Source organism: Hyaena hyaena, unplaced genomic scaffold (genome assembly GCF_003009895.1).
Source record: "Hyaena hyaena isolate Hyena2069 unplaced genomic scaffold, ASM300989v1 scaffold_1685, whole genome shotgun sequence".
NCBI lineage: Eukaryota > Metazoa > Chordata > Mammalia > Carnivora > Hyaenidae > Hyaena > Hyaena hyaena.
In genome coordinates this window covers 31,292-37,241 of record NW_024082319.1, presented here as the reverse complement: position 1 = coordinate 37,241, position 5,950 = coordinate 31,292, and the positions used below count along the sequence as shown (strand labels likewise).

The following is a 5,950-nucleotide window of genomic DNA, read 5'->3' as shown; positions in this document are numbered from 1 at the left end:
AATGAAAGAACAGAGTATAATACTGCATTGGAAAAGTTAAAATAGGTTGAGCATTTACTTATATTTCCTCCCAGGAAGAAATCCAAATCAGCTTAAATACACAATAAACTAAATTTTCTCTACACATTTGAATATAGCATGAGCTAAATGTTATGACCCAGCTTTAATTGTAGTAAAAACTACAAGATCACCATGTCCAAGATGTCTGATTTTAAAAACTCATCTGAATATATCATTTGTCAAATCAATAGCTAAATATCAGTTTATAGCAAGAGATGTTATGATATTAAATTATTAATGATTATTATTATATTTACACTGCACTTTTCTTCTGAGAATTCCAAGTCATTCATATACTTTAACTCCTTATTGCCTTCATTTTAAACAGAAAAAACCCTCAAAACTCATTTGGTCAGAAAAATAATTTAGTTATACTACCAGTTTAATAATATGAAACAACAGTTTTCTGATTTGCTAGCAGTGTTTGATACTTCTATCAGCTTATGGTTTTCTTTGTATTCTTAAACAACTTTTCTGTAAATAATTTGCAAATGGGAGGGTTCGATTAAATAAAGTATAAAATACTTAGTTTGAGCAGTATTTTTACTGCTACACATTAAAAGAAATTTACAACTGATCTTTTAAAATGTTCATGCAGAAGGGATTTCTATTTCTAAGTTTTATAGGAATGTCAGATTGAAATTAGCAGCTAAATTCATTTATATACCTAATTATATATAAGAATCTTTGTCAAAGTGTGGTCCAGAGCTTAAGCTTATTTCATCTGCAAGGTCCTTCTGGCTACTCTCAAATTGATACTTCATTGTAAATATTGTTTGTATAAATGGTAATGACTATTCTAGTTTAACCCTAATTTACTTTTAATAGGAAAAAATAAATCAAACATCATCTATTCAGTTTTTTGGCTAAATTGGGACAGCCTTTCCCCCTCATTTCTTTGAAGGTCTCTGTGTTCATATAGTGTAATTAATGGGGGCACAAGTGGGAGAGTGTTCAGCAGAGAGCCTTTTGTGCCCTTGATGGGGCTTATGGATTGGAATAATGAAGGACAGATATCCAGGCCAATTTTTAATTTCTTTGTTTTTTCAACATTTTATTTGAATGATGGTAGGAGTTATTACTATAATTTACTAAGTCTTTTCTTTCATATAGTTATTTTGAAGGTAATTATTAGAAGAGCTAATATGTACATCTGTACAGAGAAATTTTCTAATTGCATACATGGGCTTCTTTAGAATGTTTTGTACATATATTTGAACTTTTAATGACCAGTAAACACACCAATTAAAAAAGCAGCCCTAGTCCCACACACAAAAAAATCAACCCTCGTCCCAGCCCAATCATTCTGCTGGACACATGCAGAGAGGCAAAGTCCTGTAAACACGGACTCAGGCATAGGGCTCATTGTGAGCCTTGCACAACATGACCTGCTAACTCATGCTGTGTGGTGCATTCAAGTCTCATAACAGCCTTTAAGTCCATCAGAATTAGTGCTCAATAACTAAAACTTTATTTTACTTTTTTTTTTTAAGTTCTTGGTTACTCAGCATCAGCAGGGTGATTCATGCTTTTGTAGGAATAAAAGATAGTTTAGGAGTGAGAGAGGTCATCCTAAAACAGTTTAAGCAAAGAGTGAAATGGAGTTCAGGACATGAATCCAGAGTTGTTTTAACCTTCAGAAATAGCAGAAGGCTTAACCAATTTGTGTACTAAGAGAAAGAAAACTTTATACATGAAGCTGTATCACATGTCATACAATCTCAGAGACAGGTCTATGGTTTTCCTTCAGTTCACATGTGACCTCTCATTGGAGTCTTACAATCTCTCTACCAGACTGAAGGCTATGTAAGGTCAAATACTTCGTTATTCACCTTTAAATCCCGAGGCCCAGGCTTAATGATGGCACCTGTCATTCCATGAATGTTTTATGAGTTAAAAATTACATATTTTGAACCCATAGCAAAGCAAAGAATTGTCTCCCCATGGAGCACTCCTAACCACTTCTGGTTTAAGTACTCCTGACCAGTGCCCAATCTGAATCGATTGCTGCTCAAATGAACTCTTAAAATTCTCAATATGCTTCAGTTTATCTTTTAACAGTTCAGATGGCAGAAGTGGGAACCGAAGGACACACCCTAATGTCTCCCAGGAGCAATGATCAACCTTGTGCAGATACCTCTTATGCCCCTTGAGCTTGCTGCTTTCTCACCATCTCTGGAGGTCATGGGTAAGTCCCTCTCAGATCCTGGATGCTACCTCTGTGGCTTTTGCACTTTGAGCTTTCAGACTTTATTTGAGCATTTCTCTTTCTGGACGTAGTCAGACTGGGTCCAGATGAGATTATTTCTGACTTAGAAACCACACTGAGTCCAGTGTGAGGCATCAAGTGAATAAAATTTTGAGGCTGAACAAGTAAAGTTAATCTTACCAAAGATAGTCCTGAATTACAGTGGCCATAGTACAGAACTTCTAACCATTGTAGATAAGTTTATCCATTTACAAGGTGCCCTAGAGGAAAAAGAGGTTTCAGCCAGGCACTCCCTATAAAAAATAGAAACTTATTTTTCCCGTTCAAAAGTTTTTGGTGACCAAGATACCTAATGGGACACCCAACTGTCTCCTGAGCCTGCAGACAGCATCCTGGGGAAAGTGGCAGAAAACAGTAAAGGCTAAGAATTCTTGCCAAAGTCCCCTTTTCCAGATCTTTGATGCCAGGATGACAAAGGAAGGTAAAATTTTACATCATCCTTTCTTTTTCAAATTCAGATTGGCAGGAAAAAACTGGTTATGGATCCTTTCTCTTTGAGGAGTAGCTATTGCCTTCTTGCTTATCGCCCTTTGTGTCCTGTTCATTTGGTTTGGCAACCATTATTTTGGGGGCCCTAATATATGGCCAGAAAGAAATGTGGGCAGCACCTCATTTGTGGCTAGACATGGCTAAATATGACTAGACAGAAATGTGGGTTGCTCTCCAAATCCCCTAATAACTTTTTAATATTTTACATCCCTCAGGCATATGAATTACCACAAATTCTTCCACATTCTATAGACTGTTATAAAGAGTAATTAACTTGAGGGGCGCCTGGGTGGCTCAGTCAGTTAAGCATCTGACTCTTGATGTTGGCTCAGGTCATGATCTCACAGTTTGTGATCCTCTCTCTCCCTCTCTCTCTGCCCCTTTCTTGCTCATTTGTACTCTAACACTTTTTAGAAGACTAATTAATTTGAAATTCAAGAAAATTTTAACATAAAGATGTACAAAATCAAATATGTAATCCAATTGCTTGCAGAATTGCATCCTAGATATTTTTACATTTTCAACTGTACATATACATGTATTCATTTTTGAATGATCATATATGTCAGCCTATAAAACTCTCATGCCCTAGGGGAAATAGAACCATGTGAAGCTTCACATATATGTTTGCGAGTGAGAATGTCCATGTAATTTATTGTTCAAACTATGCAATTATATGTGACAATGTTGAAAATAATTAAAAATATAATTTTGAAGTATGATTTACTAAATATCCTATAAAATAGTCCTGAATCAAAACTATTTTCAAAACTAAAATTCTTTCTGAAAATATGTATCCATATACAATAAGGCAATTTTAAAAGTATGCTGACTATCTGAACACTACCAATTAAGATAAACAAAATAATTTTAGTAAATGTGCCACACATCCTTACCAATTTTCTTAACCGTACCTATCTCCCATAGCATGACACTGATATAGTTCAGGGAAAAAAAGAGCATTTTCTCCAGTAGAGCCTTTTCTAGATAAAATCTTCAATCTTTTCCAGAGCTGCCTTTTATTAATAATAACGTAAAGTTCTTGACACATCTAATTGACTTCTAAGAATCATATTTTTATTTTATTATATTTTAATCAAGATACAATTGATACATAATATATTAGTTTCAGGTATACAACATAATGATTCAATATTTGTATATATTACAAAATGATCACCATAATAAGTGTAGTTAAAATCCATTACGATACATAGTACAAAATCTTTTTCTTATGATGGAAACTTTTAAGACCTATTCTCTTAGCAACTTTCGAATATATAATACAGTACTATTAACTACAGTCACCATGTTGCATATTACATCTTTATGACTTATTTATTTTATAATTAGAAATTTGTCTTTACTCATTTCACCCACTCCCCACACCCCTGTATTATTATTATTCAGTGATAAAAATCCAAACATTAATTTATCTTCCCTTTTCTCACATAAGAAATTATTGCGATTCACTCTTTTTATTTATATATGTCCTCAATCATATTCATGTTAGGATCATTATGAAATACTTAAATTATGATAAGTTACTCATATGCTATTAATAGTGGATATATCATCGAAATCAGAAAGAAAAATACAAGTATTAAAAGTCAGTACAAGCAGTATGAAGAAGAGGCAAGAACAACCCCCGGACCCACCAAAGCCCATCCACCAGGGCATCCCATGTCCAGAGCCTATGGCCTGTCACTGTCGCCACCATGACCAAGAGAAAGGTTGAAGGGAATGCTAAAGGAGATAAAGCCAAGGTGAAGGATGAGCCATAAAGAAGATGTGCAAGATTATCTGCTAAACCTGCTCCTTCAAAGCCAGAGCCCAAGGCCCTACAAAGAATGAGACAAGGAACCCAAAGGGGGAGAGGGAAAAGCTAATGCTGGCAAGGATTGGAATGACCCTGGAGATGCCAAGACAGACCAGGCACAGAAAGCTAAAGGTGCTGGAGATGCCAAGTGAAGTGTGCACAGTTTTGATAACTGTGTACTTCTGGTGACTGTACAGTTTGAAATACTATTTTTATCAAGTTTTATAAAAATGCAGAATCTTGTTTTAATTATTTTTAAACTATGGTATTAGCACACAGACCACTCCCTTGTTGTTTTAAGGGAAGGGTCTATGTCACTAACAGAACATCTTTGAAGCTAAATTGATAGAGAGGAAATACCTTTCCCTTCTAGTTTTCAGAAACTTCCTCTTGGTTCTCAGGAGGAGGGATTCCTTGATCTTAACACACATTAACCATCTTGGCACAAATGTCTTGTGGTGCAGAGAAACTAAAATTCATTTTGTTCTTCTTTTCCCTCAGTGCCTTCAACATAAACTTGACCTCTTTAAATCTAGAGATCTGTTGGAACATGACCCCCCAAAATGGTTCCCAGTATGTGAGGAATTCTTGACTTTACAGTGTCACCATGGAGATGGTATTCTTCAAAAGAGTTCCTTTTTTAACTTGTGGATCTTCAAACTGGTAATTCTGCCATTTTCATTTTATTTCATGAAAGTCAAGGTCAACTTGTGAAAAGTTGTTAAACAACATGCTAAATGTGAAGTGTCAATCCCCACTCTAAACTTTCCCTGCTCAGGGCATCAGATGAAGACTTTGTTGGGTTTTATAGCAGCTTTCTGATTTTTGTAGTCCATTGAAGAAAGGAGTTTGAAAGTTGTATACTGTTAATGATTGTCTCCCCATGTTCTGCCTGAAATACCACGATTGTTTATGAAAAGTAGCTTTAATAAAGCTGGTGTGTCTTGGGGAAAAATAAATAAATAAAAGTCAATATAAAATATAGGGAAAGAACTGTAACAGTACATGCAAATTTTCTTTTCATTTATTTTTCCCTGATAAACCTCATGCTAATAGGGTAATTGTTGTTTATCCAGCTAAGTGTTCTCCTTGCACTAGAAATATTTACAAGGAGGAATAAGGAAGAAATTTCCCTTCCATTTGCCATTGTCTCCTTCTGTGGCACTCCCCAGATTCTCTCCTATAAAGAATTCATCCTATAACTCTAGTCCTTCCAATTCTTTGCTCTAAGATTTAAATAATGCACAGAGGGACTCTACATTTTCAGAAAATACAAAGTCCTACACACTCAGCAAAACTGCATAACATCTTGC

General features: G+C 35.2%; 1 pseudogene; it reads left to right on the top strand.

Annotated features, from left to right (window-relative positions):
* Window positions 1-4,237: 4,237 nt before the first annotated feature.
* LOC120226419 lies at window positions 4,238-5,546 on the top strand (annotated as a pseudogene).
* The last annotated feature ends 404 nt before the right edge of the window (window positions 5,547-5,950 follow it).